Source organism: Cervus canadensis, chromosome 5, assembly GCF_019320065.1.
Source record: "Cervus canadensis isolate Bull #8, Minnesota chromosome 5, ASM1932006v1, whole genome shotgun sequence".
NCBI classification, from domain to species: Eukaryota; Metazoa; Chordata; class Mammalia; order Artiodactyla; family Cervidae; genus Cervus; species Cervus canadensis.
Genome location: NC_057390.1, coordinates 49,293,375 through 49,314,541, shown reverse-complemented (window position 1 = coordinate 49,314,541; position 21,167 = coordinate 49,293,375).

Genomic DNA, 21,167 nt, shown 5'->3' with positions numbered 1-21,167 from the left:
AATCTGAATTCCTGGAACAGGTGAGTGCATTTCCTTATATATTGAAAGAGTCTCTGCAGATGTGGTTAAAGGTAGAGACTCTGTGATAGGATTAACCAGAATTATCCAGGGGGGTTCAAACTAATTACATGAGTCCTCAACAAGCTTTCCTGGGTTTGTTCAGAGACAGAGATGTGATGATGGAAAAGAGGTCAGATGCTACCTTTCCAGTTTGGAAGATGGAGGAAGAGAGCATGAGCCAAAGAACGTGGGTGGCCTCTAAAAACTGGAAAAGGCAAGAAAGCAAGCTGTGACAGAGAACAAAAGGAAATGTCTAGGCTTGAAGAGATGGCCTGGAAATCTTATGTCAAAATGGCTAACTATATGACATATAAAGTAATAAAAATCACTGATTAAGAAAATCCAACACATAATTATTTCAGTTCTAAATACAGTGAGTTTCAATGCTAAATACAGTGAGAAAGAATATCACACATAATAAATATCTTATTTCACTAGATTGTAACAAAGAGTAAAAATAATACTGAACAAGGAACATTTAGTATACACATTATTGAACTAAGACAAAATAAAACATGTAAGCCAAAAATATTGAAAATTCTCTGACTTTTTAAAAATAGGCAGGTTTTGACTTAGATAGAACTGCCCCCAAATTGAAATTTTTTGATGAAATACATACATACCAAAATTGTCTCTATAACCATTCACAGACACATGATGAGAATGCTGACTAAATTCTGTCCAACCAATTATGTTTAATTTGAAAAAAATAGAATATAGTAGAGGAATTAAAAATATCATAATTTAAAATATGAGGGAATTAAAGTCTTTGGCAGAAGATACAGTTAATTTAGAACTGGGCTATCAGCAGTTATTTTGTACGGACTGTTGTTTAGTATTGATAATGTTTGTAAAAGTTTAACAAAAGGAAAAAGAGTTAAGTAGTTCATTTCACTTATTTGTCCCTTTTGATTAGACTCTACTTTTTAGGGGAATTTCAGGTTCACAGCAGAATTGAGCAAAAGTACGGAGTTTCCATATATCATGTCCATTCACATGCACAGACACCCCACTGTGAACACCCCACATCTGAGTGGAACTTTTTTTTTATAATTGATACAACATACACTTAATAATCATAATCAACTGCATGTTATAATTACCCATAGACCCATAGTTTGACATTAGGATTCACTCTTGGTATTGTACATTGTATGAGTTTTGACAAGTGTATAATGGCATATATCCACCATTATAGTATCACACAGAAGTTTGACCTAAGTCTTTGTGCTCAAAATCTTTTCTCCCTCACCCAACCATGATAGAAACTGATATGTTTTACTATATTCATGATTTTGCCTTTTCTGTCTAGGCTGTCATATAGTTGAAATCATAGTATGTAAACTTTAGAGATTGGCATCTTTACTTAGTAAGATGCATTTAAGTTCCCTCCATGTCATTTAATGGCTTGCTAGTTTATTTCTTTTTGTGTGCAGCACTTAGTCTCTCAGTTGTGTCAGACTCTTTGTGACCACATGGACTGTAGTCCACTAGGCTCCTCTATCCATGGGGATGCTCCAGGCAAGAATACTGGAGTGGGTTTCCATGCCCTCCTCCAGGGGATCTTCCCAACCCAGGGAACAAGCCCAGGTCTCCCACATTGCAAGTGGATTATTTACTGTCTGAGCCACCAGGGAAGCCCAAGCACATGGGAGTGGGTAGCCTATCCCTTCTCTAGGGGATCTTCCAAGCCCAGGAATCAAACCAGGATCTCCTGCATTGCAGGCAGATTCTTTACCAGCTGAGTTACCAGGGAAGCCCTATTCCTTTGTCTGGATGTGGCACAATTTGTCTCTTCATTCATATACTGAAGGACATCTTGCTTGCTCCCAAACTTTGTGAATTTTTGTTAATACAAAAAAGTTTTAACTGATTTAGGTAAGGAACATGATTGGTGAATCATGTGTGTAGTTATAGTTTAGTTTTGTAAGAGACTTCCAAACTGGAAATCATGTTCCAATAATGTTCCAAAGTGGCTGTACTATTTTGCATTCCACCTCACTCAATCATGCCTGACTCTTTGTGACCCTATGGACGGTAGCCCACGAGGCTCCTCTGTCCATAGAATTCTCCAGGCAAGACTACTGGAGTGGGTTTGCCATTCCCTTTTCAGGGGATCTTCCTGATCCCAGGATTGAATCTGGGTCTCCCAAATTGCAGGTAGATTTTTTACCATCTGAGCCACCAGGGAAGCCCATTTAAAATTAGTTAGAGTTCCAGTTATTCAATGTCTTGCCAATGTTTGTTGTTAGTGTTCTAGATTCTGGCCTTTTTAACAGGTGTGTAGTGTTACCTCATTCTTATTTTGTGTATCCTTAATGACATATGATGTGAACCATCATTTCATATCCTTTCTTGCCTTCTGTATATCTTCTTTGATTAGGTGTCTGAAAGCATTAGTTGCTCAGTTGTGTCTGACACTTTGTTGACCCTGTGGACTGTAGCCCACCAGGCTCCTCTGTCTATAGAAACCTCTGGCAAGAATACTGTCATGGGTTGCCAGTTTCCTTCTCCAGGGAATCTTCTCAACCCAGGGATCGAACCCAGGTCTCCCACCTTGCAGGCAGATTCTTCACCATCTGAGCCACCAGAGGCTAAGGTGTCTATTCAGGTCTTTTACCCATTTTCTCATTGTTGCTTTTTTCTCATTGTTTCATTTTAAAAATTCTGTGTATATTTTGAATAACAGTCCTTTATCAGATTTGTCTTATGCATTTTCTCCCAATATGTGGCTTGTCTTCTCATTTTCTTGATTGTGTCTTTCATACAACAAAAGTTTTTAACTTTAATGAAATCCAGCTTATCAATTATTTCTTTCAAGGACCTTTGATATTATATTTAAAAAGTCATTGCCATACCCAAGTTTATCTAGATTTTCTCCAGATGACTTCTAGAAGTTTTATAGTTTTGCATTTTACATTTAGACCTATAATCCATTTTTAGTTAATATAGGGTGTAAAATCTCTGCCTAGAGTCATCTTTTTTTGGGGGGAGGGGCGGTATTAATCCAGTAACATATATTGAAAAGATTATCACTTCTCTATTATATTTTCTTTGTCAAAAATCAACTGACCAAATTCATTACACTTTTTAAAATTAAAATTATTTTGAGAAAGTTGTAGATTCGTGTCTAGTTACAGTAAATAATACACACAGAGCACGTGTATCCTTTGTCTACTTTCCCCCATATGATAACATCATGTAAAACTATAATACACACACAACTATAATACAATATAATCACAACTAAGATATTGACATGATACAGTCAAGAAACACAACATTTCCAACACAACAAGAATCTCTCACTTTGCACTTTTCTATCTAACTTTCCTCATGCCCTCAACCCTTCGTCTACTTTTCAATGGAAGCCTCAATTCAGTTTCCATTTCTGTCATTTTCTGATTTTTAAAATGTTATTAGGTGGAATCATACAGTATGCAACCTTTTGAGAATGGCTCTTTTTTTTTTTTTTCCTCCACCCAGCATAATTTGTATTCAGGTTGCTGCAGTGTCAATTGTTTGTTCTTTTATACTGCGGAATAGTACTAGTGTTGAACTGAGACATTTGATACACTGGAGGATGAATAAGTTCAGCAGGGGCTAAAAGCTTATACCAATTGTCCGGACAGACCCTCAACTGTTAGTGAAATGGGAACTTGTTGGAGCTGAACACCATTAAGGAACTGAAAGAAAATGGTAAGTTGCTGCCTATACTGAAAGGAGAAAATTGATAAACATTACACTTGGTGCCCAGCTACTGCAAGAAAGGCATCATTCCAGTGTAGCAATTCATGATTTAATCCTCGGAAATGGACTACAAAATGCTCATCTTCAGTTACACTTTGTATATTTCACAAGATTGTGCTAAATAAATGCATGTGACATTTTTTCAACCAAAAATACTATGCAGTAAACATCTTCAAGTTCAATTTTTAAAAAATGGAATGAATATATCACAGTTCAACCATTCACAGGTTAAAAAACATCTGGGTTGTTTCCAGTTTGTTGCTATTACAAATAAGGTTTAAATAAGCATTTATCAGTTCCCTTCAGTCACTCAGTAGTGTCTGACTCTTTGTGACTGCAGCACACCAGGCTTCCCTGGCCATCATCAACTCGTGGAGCTTGCTCAAACTCATGCCCATCAAGTCAGTGATCCCATCCAATCATCTCATCCTCTGTCGTCCCCTTGTCCTCCCACCTTCAATCTATCCCAGCGTCAGCGTCTTTTCAAATGAGTCAGTTCTTCGCATCAGGTGGTCAAAGTATTGGAGTTTCAGCTTCAGCATCAGCCCTTCCAATGAATATACAGGACTGATTTCTTTTAGGATTGACTGATTGGATCTCCTTGCAGTCCAAGGGACTCTCAGGAATCTTCTCCAACAACACAGTTCAAAAGCAGCAATTCTTTGGCGCTCAGCTTTCTTTGTGGTCCAGCTCTCACATCCATACATAACTACTGGAAAAACCATAGCTTTGACTAAACAGACTTTTGTAGGCAAAGTAATGACTCTGCTTTTTAATATACTGTCTAGGTAGGTCATAGCTGTTCTTCCAAGGACCAAGAGTTTTAATAATTTCATGGCTTCAGTCACCATCTGCAGTGATTTTGGAGCCCCCAAAAATAAAGTCTCTCACTGTTTCCATTATTTACCCATCTATTCACCATGAAGTGATGGGACCAGATGCCATGATCTTAGTTTTCTGAATGTTGAGTTTTAAGACAACTTTTTCACTTTCCTCTTTCACTTTCATCAAGAGGCTCTTTAGCTCTTCGCTTTCTGCCATAATGGTGGTGTCATCTGCGTATGTGATGTGCATTTATATACAGATGTTAATGTTTTAAATTATTTGGGTAAATGCCCAGAAGTTTGTGATGGCTATATCATATGTCAATCATATACTTAGTTTAATAAGAAACTGCCAAATTGTCTTCCAGAGTTGTACTATTTTACATTATCACCAACAATCTCAGATGGTAAAGAATCTGCCTGCAATGCAGGAGAACTGGGTTCCATTCCTGAGTAAGGAAGATCCTTTAGAGGAGGAAATGACAACCCACTCTAGCATTCTTGCCTGGAGAATTAGATAGACAGAGGAGCTTGGCAGGCTATAGTCCATGAGGTCACAAAGAGTAGGACAGACTAAGCATCTAACACTTTCACTTTTTCAGCAAGGAATAGAAAAGGTCAGTTTTCATCCCAATACCAAAGAAAGGCAATGCGAAAGAAGGCTCAAACTACCGCACAATTGCACTCATCTCACACGCTAGTAAAGTAATATTAAAATTCTGCAAGCCAGGCTTCAGCAATACGTGAACCATGAAGTTCCAGATGTTCAAGCTGGTTTTAGAAAAGGCAGAGGAACCAGAGATCAAATTGCCAAAATCTGCTGGATCATTGAAAAAGCAAGAGAGTTTCAGAAAAACATCTATTTCTGCTTTATTGACTATGGCAAAGACTTTGACTGTGTGGATCACAATCAACTGTGGAAAATTCTGAAAGAGATGGGAATACCAGACCACCTGACCTGCCTCTTGAGAAACCTGTATGCAGGTCAGGAAGCAACAGTTAGAACTAGACATGGAGCAACAGACTGGTTCCAAATAGGAAAAGGAGTATGTCAAGGCTGTATATCGTCACCCTGCTTATTTAACTGATATGCAGAGTACATCATGAGAAACGCTGGGCTGGAGGAAGCACAAGCTGGAATCAAGATTGCCGGGAGAAATATCAATAACCTCAGATATGCAGATGACACCACCCTTATGGCAGAAACTGAAGAAGAACTAAAGAGCCTATTGATGAAAGTCAAAGAGGAGAGTGAAAAAGTTGGCTTAAAGCTCAGCATTTAGAAAACTAAGATCATGGCATCCGATCCTGTCACTTCATGACAAATAGATGGGGAAACAGTGGAAACAGTGGCTGACTTTATTTTTCTGGGCTCCAAAATCACTGCAGATGATGATTGCAGCCATGAAATTAAAAGACGCTTACTCCTTGGAAGGAAAGTTATGACCAACCTAGACAGCATATGAAAAAGCAGAGACATTACTTTGTCAACAAAGGTCCATCTAGTCAAAGCTATGGTTTTTCCAGTGGTCATGTATGGATGTGAGAGTTGGGCTGTAAAGAAAGCTGAGCGCCAAAAAATTGATGATTTTGAACTGTGTTGTTGGAGAAGACTCTTGAGAGTCCCTTGGACTGTAATGAGATCCAACCAGTCCATCCTAAAGGAGATCAGTCCTAGGTGTTCATTGGTAGGACTGATGAAGCTGAAACTCCAATACTTGGGCCACCTGATGCGAAGAGCTGACTCATTTGAAAAGACCCTGATGTTGGGAAAGATTGAGGACAGGAGGAGAAGGGGATAACAGAGGATGAGATGGTTGGATGGCATCACCGCCTCAATGGACATGGGTTTGGGTGGACTCCAGGAGTTGTTGATGGACAGGGAGGCCTGGCGTGCTGTGGTTCATGGGGTCACAAAGATTCAGACACAACTGAGCAACTGAACTGACTGAAGAATGATCCATTTGTCTGCTTATTTGTTTGTATTTGATATTCTCTATTTTTTTTTTCTTTTTAACAATTCAGATGCATGTATAATGATATCTTATTGTGGTTTTAATTTACATTTCTTTTATGATTTTGAACAAGTTTTTATGCACTTAGTTGCCATCTTTAAATTATCTTCAGTGAATGTCTCTTCCTATTGTTTGCCTATTTCCTAAAACTATTTTATTAATGATTGAGTTTTGAAAGTTCTGTGCATATTCTAATTTGGCTTGCAAACATTTTCTCCCAGTCTGTAATTTGTCTTTTTGTCATCCTAACCATGTCTTTTGCAAAGGGAATGTTTGTTATATTGAAGTTTGATTTTCCATTTTTCCTCTATGGAAAACTGTTACCCAGACCTGTATTTCAAAGACTTTCTCTTATACTGTTTCTAAAAGCTTTTCTGTTTTTTTAGTTTTACATTTTAAGTCTAGAAATTAATTTTTTTTTTATAAAGTGAAAGATTTAGCTCAAAGTAGCTTTATTTGTTGTTTTTATTTGTTTGTTTTGTTTTCACTCATGGCTGTCCAGTTACTCCAACATTTTTTGCAAAGGTTCTTTCCCCTGTTGATTACTGTTGCATCTTTCTTAGAAATCAACTGGGTATATTTCTGTCTGCCTTCCATGTTATCTACTTTATTACATTGGTGTATGAATCTGTCCTCCCAATATAACAAAGTCTTAACAAAGGGTATGTCTATTTCTCTTACTTTATCATTTTTTTAAATACTGGTTTCATATTATAGTTAATTTGCCTATTTGTTTAAATTTTAGAATAATCTTGTATATAACCACAAAAAAATGTCTTGCTAGACTATTCACAGGAATTATCTTAAACTTGTACATTATTTGTAATTTGAGAGAACTCACATCGTTATTACACAGAATCTTCCAAACCAATAGCTCCATCAACATGTGGAGGTATGTTTCTCCACTTGTTCACTCGTTATTTGATTTCTTTCATCGGCATTTTGCAGTTTTGAGCATAAATTTCCTGTTCGTGTTTTGTTAGATATATACCTACAAAGATCACTTTTGAGTCATTGTAAACAGTGCTGCATTTAAAATCTTAGTTTTAATGTCTCTATTGCTAGTATATACAAATAAAATTGACATATTTTCATAGGTTGATCTTGAATCCTGGACATTACTTAGTTTTATTCTTAGTTCTAGGAGTATTCTTGGTAAATTTCTCACAATATTCTACATAGACACAAGATATCCACAAATAAGGACAATTTATTTCTTCCCTTCCAATAAATATAACTGTCATTTCCTTTTTTGGTCTAACCTTGCTAAATAGAACTTCTAGTCCCATGTTAAGAGCAGTGAAAGTGGACATCCTTGCCTGCTTCCTGATTTTAGGGAGAAAGCATCAGTATTTCATCATTAAATGTACTATTAGCTATATAAGTTTGGTGTTTTGTTTTTATATTGTTTGCCTTTGTTTGTTTTGAAAATGTTCTTTATCAGTTTGAAAAAATAAATCGATTCCTGTTTTTCTGAGACTTTTAAAAATTGTGAATGGGTGTTAAATTTTATCAATTTTTTTCTTTATTGATAAACATGATTATATAAATTTCCTTCATTATCCTATTGAAATGGTATTAATATGTTTATCATGATTACTATGGTGTATTACATTGATAGATTTTTCAATATTGAAGTAGTTTTTCACCCCCAGAATAAACTCCTCTTGGTTGGTGTGTAAATATTTATATATATTGGTTAATTATATCTGAATATATTCTATTAACAATATGTACACTTACAGTCATGAGGAGTATTGGTGGGATACCATTTTTTAATATTGTCTTAATTTCATTTTTTATCAGGATAATATTTGCTTCATTAAATTAATTGAGAAGCAATCACTGTGCTTCAACTTTCTAGAAGAAGGTGTGTAATGTGAATTTTTTACCGTTGAAAGACTTCTTAAGTGAAATCATTTCAGTCAAGAAATTTCTGAAGAAGAGTATTTAAATTTGAGTTGTGTTTAGTTGCTAGGTCATATCTGACTCTTTGTGACACCATGGACTACCGCATGCCCTGTCCTTCACTATCTCCCCACATTTGCTCAAATTCATGTCCATTGAGTTGGCGGTGCCATCCAACCATTTAATCTGCTGTCACCCCCTTCTCCTCTTGTCCTCCATCTTTCCCAGCATCATTCCCTTAATAGTTTGTGTATGCTAAGTCACTTGACTTGTGTCCAAGTATTTGTGACCATATGGACTGTAGCCCCCTAGGCTCCTCTGTCCATAGGATTCTCCAGGCAAGAATACTGGATTGGGTTGCCATGCCCTCCTCCAGGGGATCTTCCTGACTCAGAGACTGAACCCATGACTCTTGTCTCCTGTTTGGCAGGTAGGCTCTTGACCACTAGTGCCACCTGGGAATAGTTTAGAGCTACTTAAATAATCTATTTCAAATTGAGTAATTGTAGTAGGGTACGGTTTTCAATGAATTGGTCCATAGATCTATGATTGTAAATGTTATATATGTAAAGTTGTTCATATCATTTTCTTACTATTTCATTATCTGCAATAACTGCAGTGATACCTATTTTACTCCTGACACTGTTAAGTTGTGTTTTTCTTTTTTTTCTCTTTATCAATCTTATTAGAGATTTGTGAATTTCTTGAACATTTTAAAGAATTTTTTCATTGCTTTCTCCATTGTGTTTTTTTTAACATTCCTTTTTGTTTTATTTTTAATTTTAATAATCCCTACGGTATACTTTCCATCTTTCTGATTGCCTTGGTTTCATTTTGCCTTCTTTTATATGTTCTTTATGCGACAGCGCAGGAGTGGCAGCCGAGAGGAGCTTCCCCACCTCCAAGGTCAGGGGCAGCGGGCGAGAAGAGCTACCACACCCGAGGAGGTCAGGGGCGGCGGCCGAGAGGAGCAACTCCACCTCCAAGGAGCGGCTGCTGCTGGGCGCAGGAGGGCTGAGAGGAGCTACTCCACATTCAAGGTCAGGAGGGGCGGCCGTGAGAAGATACCCCTCCTCCAAGGTAAGGAGCAGCGGCTGCGCTTTGCTGGAGCAGCAGTGAAGAGATACCCCACGTCCGAGGTAAGAGAAACCCAAGTAAGATGGTAGATGTTACGAGAGGGCATCAGAGGGCAGACACATTAAAGCCATAATCACAGAAAACTAGCCAATCTGATCACAGGACCACAGCCTTGTCTAACTCAATGAAACTAAGCCATGCCATGTGGGGCCACCCAAGACGGTCGGGTCATGGTGGAGAAGTCTGACAGAATGTGGTCCACTGGAGAAGGGAATGGCAAACCACTTCAGTATTCTTGCATTGAGAACCCCATGAACACTATGAGAAGGCAAAATGATAGGATACTGAAAGAGGAACTCCCCAGGTCGGTAGGTGCCCAATATGCTACTGGAGATCAGTGGAGAAATAACTCCAGAAAGAATGAAAGGATGGATCCAAAGCAAAAAAATACCCAGTTGTGGGTTGGACTGGTGATAGAAGCAAGGTCCAATGCTGTAAAGAGCAATATTGCATAGGAACCTGGACTGTTAGGTCCATGAATCAAGGCAAATTGGAAGTGGTCAAACAGGAGATGGCAAGAGTGAATGTCAACATTCTAGGAATCAGCGAACTAAAATGGACTGGAATGGGTGAATTTAACTCAGATGACCATTATATCTACTACTGTGGGCAGGAATCCCTTAGAAGAAATGGAGTAGCCATCATAGTCAACAAAAGAGTCCAAAATGCAGTACTTGGATGCAATCTCAAAAATGACAGAATGATCACTGTCCATTTCCAAGGCAAATCATTCAATATCACGGCAATCCAAGCCTATGCCCCAACCAGTAACACTGAAGAAGCTGAAGTTGAATGGTTCTATGAAGACCTACAAGACCTTTTAGAACTAGCACCTAAAAAAGATGTCCTTTCATTATAGGGGACTGGAATGCAAAAGTATGAAGTCAAGAAACACCTAGAGTAACAGGCAAATTTTGCCTTGGAGTACAGAATGAAGCAGGGCAAAGGCTAATAGAGTTTTGCCAAGAGAATGCACTGGTCATAGCAAACACCCTCTTCCAACAACACAAGAGAAGACTCTACACATGGACATCACCAGATGGTCAACACCAAAATCAGATGAATTATATTCTTTGCAGCCAAAGATGGAGAAGCTCTATACAGTCAGCAAAAACAAGACCAGGAACTGACTGTGGCTCAGATCATGAACTCCTTATTGCCAAATTCAGACTTAAACTGAAGAAAGCAGGGAAAACCACTAGAATGTTCAGGTATGACCTAAATCAAATCCCTTATGACTATACAGTGGAAGTGAGAAATAGATTTAAGGGACTAGATCTGATAGACAGAGACCTGATGAACTATGGACAGAGGTTCGTGACATTGTACAGGAGACAGGGATCAAGACCATCCCCAAGAAAAAGAAATGCAAAAAGGCAAAATGGTTGTCTGAGGAGGCCTTACAAATAGCTGTGAAAAGAAGAGAAGCAAAAAGCAAAGGAGAAAAGGAAAGATATTCCCATTTGAATGCAGAGTTCCAAAGAATAGTCAGGAGAGATCAGAACGCCTTCCTCAGCGATCAATGCAAAGAAATAGAGGAAAACAACAGAATGGGAAAGACTAGAGATCTCTTCAAGAAAATTAGAGATATCAAGGGAAAATTTCAGGCAAAGATGGGTTCGATAAAGGACAGAAATGGTATGGACCTAACAGAAGCAGAAGATATTAAGAAGAGGTGGCAAGAATACACAGAAGAACTGTACAAAAACATCTTCATGAGCAAGATAATCACAATGGTGTGATCACTCACCTAGAGCCAGATATCCTGGAATATGAAGTCAAGTGGGTCTTAGAAAGCATCACTACGAACAAAGCTAGTGGATGTGATGGAATTCTATTTGAGCTATTTCAAATCCTGAAAGATGATGCTGTGAAAGTGCTGCACTCAATATGCCAGCAAATTTGGAAAACTCAGGACTGTGGCCACAGGACTGGAAAAGGTCAATTTTCATTCCAATCCCTAAGAAAGGCAATCCCAAAGAATGCTCAAACTACTCCACAATTGCACTCATCTCACACACTAGTAAAGAAATGCTCAAAATTCTCCAAGCCAGGCTTCAGCAATACATGAATCGTGAACTTCCAGATGTTCAAGCTGGTTTTAAAAAAGGCAGAGGAACCAGAGAGCAAATTGCCAATATCTGCTGGATCATTGAAAAAGCAAGAGAGTTCCAGAAAAACATCTATTTCTGCTTTATTGACTACGGCAAAGCCTTCGACTGTGTGGCTCACAATCAACTGTGGAAAATTCTGAAAGAGATGGGAATACCAGACCACCTGACCTGCCTCTTGAGAAACCTATATGCAGGTCAGGAAGCAACAGTTAGAACTGGACATGGACCAACAGACTGGTTCCAAATAGGAAAAGGAGTATGTCAAGGCTTTGTATTGTATATTGTCACCCTGCTTATTTAACTGATATGCAGAGTACATCATGAGAAACGCTGGGCTGGAAGAAACACAAGCTGGAATCAAGATTGCCGGGAGAAATATCAATAACCTCAGATATGCAGATGACACCACCCTTATGGCAGAGAGTGAAGAGGAACTGAAAAACCTCTTGATGAAAGTGAAAGAGGAGAGTGAAAATGTTGGCTTAAAGCTCAACATTCAGAAAACTAAGATCATGGCATCTGGTCCCATAACCTCATGGGAAATAGATGGGGAGACAGTGGAAATAGTGTCAGACTTTATTTTTTTGAACTCCAAAATCACTGTGGATGGTGACTGCAGCCATGAAATTAAAAGATGCTTACTCCTTGGAAGGAAAGTTATGACCAACCTGGATAGCATATTAAAAAGCAAAGACATTTCTTTGCCAACAAAGGTCCATCTGGTCAAGGCTACGGTTTTTCCAGTGGTCATGTATGGATGTGAGAGTTGGACTGTGAAGAAAGCTGAGCACCGAAAAATTGATGCTTTTTAACTGTGGTGTTGAAGACTCTTGAGAGTCCCTTGGACTGCAAGGAGATCCAACCAGTCCATCCTAAAAGAGATCAGTCCTGGGTATTCATTGGAAGGACTGATGCTGAAGCTGAAACTCCAGTACTTTGGCCACCTCATGCGAAGAGTTGACTCATTGGAAAAGACCCTGATGGTGGGAGGGATTGGGGGCAGGAGGAGAAGGGGACGACAGAGGATGATATGGCTGGATGGCATCACCGACTCGATGGGCATGAGTTTGAGTAAACTCCAGGAGCTGGTGATGGACAGGGAGGCCTGGTGTGCTGCGATTCATGGGCTCGTAAAGAGTCAGACACAACTGAGTGACTGAACTGAAATGAACTGAACTATGTAGAAACTTAGAATATTCAAAAAATGACTTTTCTATTATCAAATATACACATATAGTATTATAAATTTTTTTCTGAGCACTGCTTTAGCTGTATTCCAAAAAATTAATAAGTTGTATTTTCATTCTAATTCATTTCAATGCATTTTTTATTTCCCTTGAAATTTAGATTATTTATAAAGGGTTTGTTTAGCTTCCAATTGTTTGGAGATTTTATTATCTTTTATTGATTTCTAGTATAATTCTATTGTGACCAGAAAACATGCTCTGTGCTTCCAGTTCTTATAAAATTGTTGGTTTTGCTTTATGGCCCAGACATAATCCATTTTGGTTTATGATCTGTGGATAATTTAAAAAGAATCTGTGTTCTGCTGCTATTGGTTGGAATGTTTCATAAATATTGATTAGATACTGTTGCCTGATGTTATTGTGCATTTACTCTGCATTCTTGATTATTTTCCACCTCATTTTTCTATCAAGAATTGATAGAGTATGGTTGAAATCTCCAAACTAATTATGGATTTTTCTCTGTATCATTTAGGTTTTATTAATTTTATTTCATGCATTTTGCAACTATGTTATTTGGTATGTACACATTTAGGGTCAATTATATCATTTTGGGGGGTTGATGTCTTCTATCATTATATGTAATTCTGTATTCTCCAGTAATTATCTTGTCTCTAAAGTCTAATTTGGCTGATATAAATATAGTCGTTCCTGTTTTCTGTTGTTAATGTTTTAATGGTATATATTTCTCCATTCTAAAATGGGTTGGATAGTGTTCATCAAAAGATATGCCCATACCCTGAAAACTAAATGTGACTTTATTTGGAAAAAGAATCTTTGCAGGTGTAATGAAGTTAAGGGTATTGAAATGAGATCACCCTGGATTACCTGTGTGTACACTAAATCAATTGACAAGTTTCCTTATAAGAGACAGAGGAGACGGACACAAGAAAAGGAAATGTGACAACAGAGGCAGAGATCAGAAATATGTTCTCAAACCAAGAAACACCTGGAGCCACTAGAAGCTGGATGAAGCAAAAAAGATTTAATTCTAGAGAATTTGGAGGGAGAATAATCCTGCCAACACCTTGACTTAAGATTTTTTACCTCCAAAATGATAAATTAGTAAATTTCTTTTGCTTAATCCACTTAGTTTTGGGGAGTTTTGTACAGCAGTGCTAGGAAATTAACATACATATTTTTTATTTTCAACCTTCCTATATCATTATACTGAAGTGAGTTTCTTGTAAAGACATCAAAATATCATAGGGGTGGGCCATATTTTTTTTAATCCTCACTTTTAATCTCTGTGTTTTAATTGCTGTACTTCCACCAGTTGCATCAATGGTGTAATTATTGCTAGGTTATGGTTTAAATCTGTCATTTTATCTTTTGTTTTTCTTTTCTGGTTCACTTAAATATTTACTGTTGTTTTTTTTTCTCTCTCTTTAGTTCCTTCATTTAAGTCCTTTGACATATTTTAGAATTTCATTTTGATTTATGTGTGGTATTTTGTATAGCTGTTTTAGCAGTCACTCAGGTTTATATTACATATGCATAGCTTATCCAAGTCTACTCACATCATTATTTTAACTGTTCAAATGAAGTGGAGAAACCTTACACCCCTTTACATCCATTTACCATGCCCTATTTATAATTAAACTGTATTAAATATTTCCACTTCATATTTTTAGAACCATATCCAGCCATCTTTCCTTCATCATCAAATATAATTTAGAAAAACTCAAATGCATAAAAAATCTATTGTATTTACCCATATTTTTGTTTATCATGTTTCTTATTCCTTGATGAAGTTCCAAGATTTATTTTGTCTTTCTTCCACTCTAAATAACTTCCTTTAGCCATTCATTCATGGCAGTTCTGCTGACAACTAATTCTCTTCATTTTCATTCTTCTGAGAATATCTTGATTTTCCTGAATTTACTTTTTGCTGGACACAGAATACTGAGTTGACAGATTTTTTTTTTTCTTTCAGCATGTGAAAAATGTTTTGGCACTTGCTTCTGGTCTTCGTGGCTTCTAGTGGAAATCTATTGCCTTTCAAATCATTTTTCCTATAATTAAGGTATTTTTCTCATATTTAATTGCTTTTTTTTTTTTTTTTTTAATTTACAAGTGTTTGAATACAAGGTACCAGTGAACCAGTGAAGTTGCTCAGTCATGTCTGACTCTTTGCGACTCCATGGACTGTAGCCTACCAGGCTCCTCCATCCATGGAATTTTCCAGGCAAGAGTACTGGAGTACGTTGCCATTTCCTTCTCCAGTGGATCTTCCCGACCCAGGGATTGAACCCCAGTCTCCCACATTACAGGCAGATGCTTTACTGTCTAAGCCACCAGGGAAGCCCTGAATACAAGGCACCTTGATATAAATACCCTTGAGAGTTTCCTCTTTGGAATTCACTCAATTTTTGAATATATACATTTATAACTTATCAAATTTGGGAAAATCTCAACCAATATTCTTTAATTTTTTCTAACCCTTTTCACCCCTCTTTTTTTAAACCTTGAAGACACAAATATTACAATACTTTTGTGACAGTTCCACAAATCCCTGAGTCTCTTTTTTTTTTTTTTTTTGCAGGTTATTTTCACTCTATTTTTCAAATTCAGTAACTTCTATCATTCTAGCTTGTCATTTGTGCTTCTATTTGTCTATTAAGACAATGCAGTGATGTTTTTATTTCAGATATGCATATCAGAGTTTGAGACCTGGCGTCTCAGAGCAGAACCCTTGGTCTTAAAGATCCACCTCTGAGTTGATCATGAAGGTACTGTGACTTGAAATTATTTAGTAGCCAAGAAATTCTCTGCAACATTGTCCAATGATAATATAGAGCAAATCAAGTGCAAATCTATTTCTCTCCAATACTTCATCCACATGTATAAGCATGCCTGATTCCAAGTTAAATCAATAATTGATCCTTAAATCACGACTTGCATCCACTGGTCTCAGCACAATCGATAAACTAGCATCTCTGAATGAAACAGAGAAAGGATGAAGCATATCAGGAAATATAGCTTCATCAGAACTAGCATACCATTTTATGGAGGGTGTCAAACGAGAAGTCAGGTATGACTTACTGTTACAGTGACTAATACTAGGTATTTGATCAAGACTTGACAGAGAAATTGGCAGTACAGGACAATATAATTTGCTATTCCTGATGTGCCTAATTATATCTGGGTTAGAACTTAGCACCAGCAGTGATACAAGCTCAGAATAAATTTCACATTGGAGTTGCATTTTTCTTCTGAGATGATCACCAGATACTTTACAAACCTGAAATTTCCCAGTAGGGAGTAAGTTTTACAAAATCCTTTCTCCACAGGCCAACAGAGAGAATTGTAGAGCCAAAAACAGTCTTGACCTTCCAATAGTGTAAATTTACTTCCATTTACTGTGATTTGGAATTTTCTTATAGTACATGTAAGCCATATACTCAATAAATGATACACTTATCTCCTTCTAGGCATTCTTCAACTGTCTTGTCTAATAGTTTTTAATTGTTTAACTGCATCTTTGTGTTCAGAGCTCTAACTGGTCAAGCTAATATTGTTGCAGGTCATTTATTTACAAAGCAACTCATGCTTCCAGATTAATCATTAGTTGCCTGAGGCCATTGATCTCTTCATAAGTTTATAGTTTCAGTCCTACACAAAGATCTTTTCTTTTATTGCTATTGGTCTGTCCATCTATCCCAAACATTCATTTTCTCTTTTAGTCTCTCATCCTCACATAATTTTTGTATATTTCCTCCTTTCTTTACATTCAGATGCAACAATTCCCCCTCCAGGTTATCTTCTTTCTTCTGTAAGACATACATTAAAATAAGAAGTCTCAAAATTAAATTAAATTAAATTAAAAATTATAATTTTTGTTTTATTTCATATTATGAATTTTTGGAAATACATATGAATTCAGAGTGGGGAACTATGAAGTAAGCTAGTAAGGAAAAGGCAATGCTTAAATTTTCTGATACCCAGTGGATCAGCTCCATGCTAGCAAATTTACTTTCATTATTTCATTTAATCTTAAAAAAAATCAGGTTAAAATTTAAGAAACTGAGGTTCATACTCCTTATTTACGTTCTACCAAATTTTATGGTTTAGTGAAACTTGTATGGTGATGACTGCTACAATTAATAATTGTCTCCAGCATCCTAATAATATGTATAATATCAATCAAAGCATTATTTTTCCTCTTTGCCCTTATTTTTTTTCCAGCTATAAAATCAAGATGAATAATTACATTATTTTCTTCTCAGCAGTGCTTTAAGTATAATGGGAATCTTTTACTTTATCTCAGTTTTAGCTAGTTTCCCAAAAGGATGAATACGGCCTGAAGTCAGGCAGCGTGGTTTCCAGCTCTACGCTTCTTTCTCAAGATTATTTTAGCTATTTGGGGTCTTTTGCCTTTCCCTTATATGTTGGGATGACCATAAAATAGTGTGGCAATATTTTAAAGTTTGGATTTTGTGTACTATTAAGGACTTGCAAAGAAGACAACCAAAAACTGGTTTTTGATAGCACTTAGATCTATATGCATTTTACACTTATAGAAATTGAAATTAAAGAAGCTTGAAACAAGAATTTCTTTCAAAAATTTTCAGTGCTGTGGCATAATACCCACCCTTATGAAGAATAAGAATGTGTACTTCCCTCTTACATCAAAGTTAAGGTAAAAGACTTCAATGGGACAACCCTAGAACTTGAACTATGAAATCCTGAAGACTCCATCATAGAAAGAGAATAAACATGAAGGACTATGGCTGATTACCTGTTCTAGGGGCAGCACAAGAAGAGAAAGCTGCATTACTGTAGAAAAGACAGAAGCACCTGAGTCAATTACTGTTTAGGTTCTTCTGAAGCCAATCTAAGCTTGTTGCCCAAAAGGAGTGCCTGCAGTGAATCCAGTAGAGAGTTGATTAATTAACCTCCTCGTTAAAAAACTGTGTGTTATTTTTCAGGCCAAACCATAGGCAATTCTAAATGTTTTCCCTGGCAGGTCTCATAGAGGAAAGCTGACCTCCCAACACCAGAGTTGGTACACAGCCAGTGTATTACAGTCTCTAAAGGAAATTGCAGCCAAGGACTCAAATCTCTCTGTTTGGTGATATTTTTATGCATCTTTGCATTTCTAACCCAGGCAACTAGGTTCACAGACCTTACTCTTATGCCTCAGCTGAGGTCTTCCTACAGCCAGGTTGGGTAAGGGTGGTGGAGAAACCATGATCTTCTTTCCCACTGTGACACTGTATTTAGGACTTTTGTACTCCGAGGTCACCCCTCTACCACCTTCCAGCCCTAGAGCATTAGATCTTAAATGAAATGAGTTGCCCTTGCCAATGAAGGTAAATCAAACCAAAAAATATAGCTTAATAAAGGCTCTTCAAAATTCAAACTTCAAATTCCCAGCCCTTGTAACTGTGTGTTATAGCATAGAATGCTAAATTCTCTTCCCTTACCTACTCATAGCAAGAGCTCAGTTAATGGTGACTTGGTGACCAGTTTTCAAAAATAAAGCAGTAATAAAGTAAATAATAATAATACTTAGCTTAAAATATGAAATGATATTAGTTATAACAAATTACTGAGTCCTTGATAATCAGTTCAAATATGAATGTGCTGAGTCATAGGAATACAGGGGAGAAGCAACTATCCACTTTTTTAATGAAGGAGAATAAGCAAAGTTCTTAAATTTAAATATAATTTATATTGTGTTTTTCATCTTGAAATATGATTTAAATATTAGTAATATTAGCTAGGAATAAAAATCAGATGGCACTCCAAGCAGGGAAACAGCATATATAAATGCTAAGCTATGAAAAAGCTAAGTGGGACTATTCTAAGCTATGAAAAAGCTAAGTGGGAGTTAAGGATCATGTTGTATTTGTGTTTAGTCACTCAGTCGTGTCCGACTCTTTGTGACCCTATGGATTGTTGCCCACCAGGCTCCTCTGTCCATGGAATTGTCCAGGCAAGAATACTGGTGTGGGTTGTTGTTCCCTCCTCCAGGGGATCTTCCTGACTTAGGGATCGAACCCATATGTCCTGCCTTGCAGGAGAATTCTTAACCATTGAGACACCTAGGAAGTCCAGGGATCATGTTACAGCACATTTAAAAACAAGAGTTAGAGACAAGATTATTTTGAGCTAAGGATTTTATCTTGAAACTCATCTATCAAGGAAGAGATCAAATGAGATATGAGTTTAAGAAATAATATGCTGAAAACAGAGAAAAAAACCTATACAGGGATGAAATAAGAGACAGGGGAACCAATGAGAAAAGCTATCTAATCCTACTTTCTCATTTTATATGTATGAAAACTGAGATACAAAATTTCCTATATTTCTATAAGCTAGATACATAATTCTCCAATAGAAAGTTCCTGCCACTGGTCTACAACTATTATTTATTCAGTGGTTTATTCATTATCTATATTATTGGTTTATATTATTATTTATTTGATGATCTCCTTTCTTTCTTCATGCTTCATCCCACAGCAACACATACACACACACACACATACACACACATGCACACACAAACATTTATTATAAGCTTCTTGATGTTAAAGGTTCACTCATTTCTCACCCATTTCTTGATTTAAAAAGTATCCAGTAGGCTTCACACATAGTAAGTATTCTGCAGTTGTAGACACTTTCTTGTTAGGGTGAAAGAGAAAATTAAAAATGAAAAAGACACGGGCATCACACACACTACACATTTAATTTCTTTAGCCACGTGGGGACAAGAATAAGAGAAATTTTAAAGCCTCAAGAAGATTGGATTGTGGTGAGATAAGCAGACACATATATCAATACTATATCACTGGTTATGTTGACTTAAAAAGTAGTCACAACCTGTAAATTGAGAGTTATGTTTTATTTGGTGGGAATTTTGAACTTCAAGCCCAAGAGACACCATCTCAAGTAACTCTGAAAGAACTGTTCCCAGGAAGCAGAAGGAAGAGTCAGGTTATACAGAAGCTTTTAATAAAGGCAGGTAGTCTGAGCATTAAAAAATTATTGTTGGGAGGAGCCAAGATGGCGGAGGAGTAGGACGGGGAGACCAGTTTCTCTCCTACAAATTCATCAAAAGAATAACTGAATGCAGAGCAAACTTCACAAAACAACTTCTGATCGCTAGCTGAGGTCATCAGGCGCCCAGAAAAGCAGACCATTGTCTTCGAAAGGAGGTAGGACAAAATATAAAAGATAAAAAGTGAGACAAAAGAGCTAAGGACGGAGACCCGTCCCCGGAAGGGAGTCTTAGGCGGCCTTGCTTGGGCTAGGGTCCGGGCCTGAGTGCCCTGAGGACAATCGGAGGGAGCTTCTGTGAGGTGCCAACTTGAACTGTGGGAGACCAAAAGAGAGAGAGAAAATTAACCGGCCGGAACACACTGCCGGCCATTCGCAGAACAAAGGGACGGAGAAAGTCCCGAGAAGAGCTCGCAGGCTGCGGACCTGCCCAGCCCCACCGGAGGCAGGAGGCAGGGGGGAGGGGAAGGTCGCGGTGAGACACAGGGCGCAGGCACCCGACCGGCGCGGGCGGGGACTGGGGCTGGGGACGCGGAGGGCAGAAGGCGCAGGCACCCGACTGGCGCCAGCGGAAACTGAGACTGGGTCCGCGGAAGGGAGAGAGTGCGCCACACCTGGGGATAGCGCGCCCATCAAGTCCCTCGCTGCCTGGACCGCTCTGACGGGGAAGGCACAGAGAGCAGGCGCAGCTTTTCCTTCCGCGCTTTTGTGTAACACCCGAGGGCTGGAACCTAGCGCAGCGCGGGGCGCGCTCCATATAGAACAGCCGGGAGCCTGAGCAGCGCAGATGGAGAAAGCAGCGTCAGCCCCTCCCGGCAGCGCCAGCCCGCCCCCGCAGGGCCAGCCCCTCCCCGCAGCGTCAGCCCCGCCCCGCAGCGCCAGCCCATCCCCGCAGCGTCAGCCCCTCCCAGCAGCGCAACGGAACTAGCTACCTGAATAAGAGTCCACCTCCGCCTGCCTGTGTCAGGGCGGAAATGAGGCTCTGAAGAGACCGGCAAACAGAAGCCAAATAAACAAAGGGAACCACTTCAGAAGGGACTGGTGCAACAGATTAAAATCCCTGTAGAAAACACCGACTTCACCGGAAGGGCCCTGTAGATATCGAGAAGT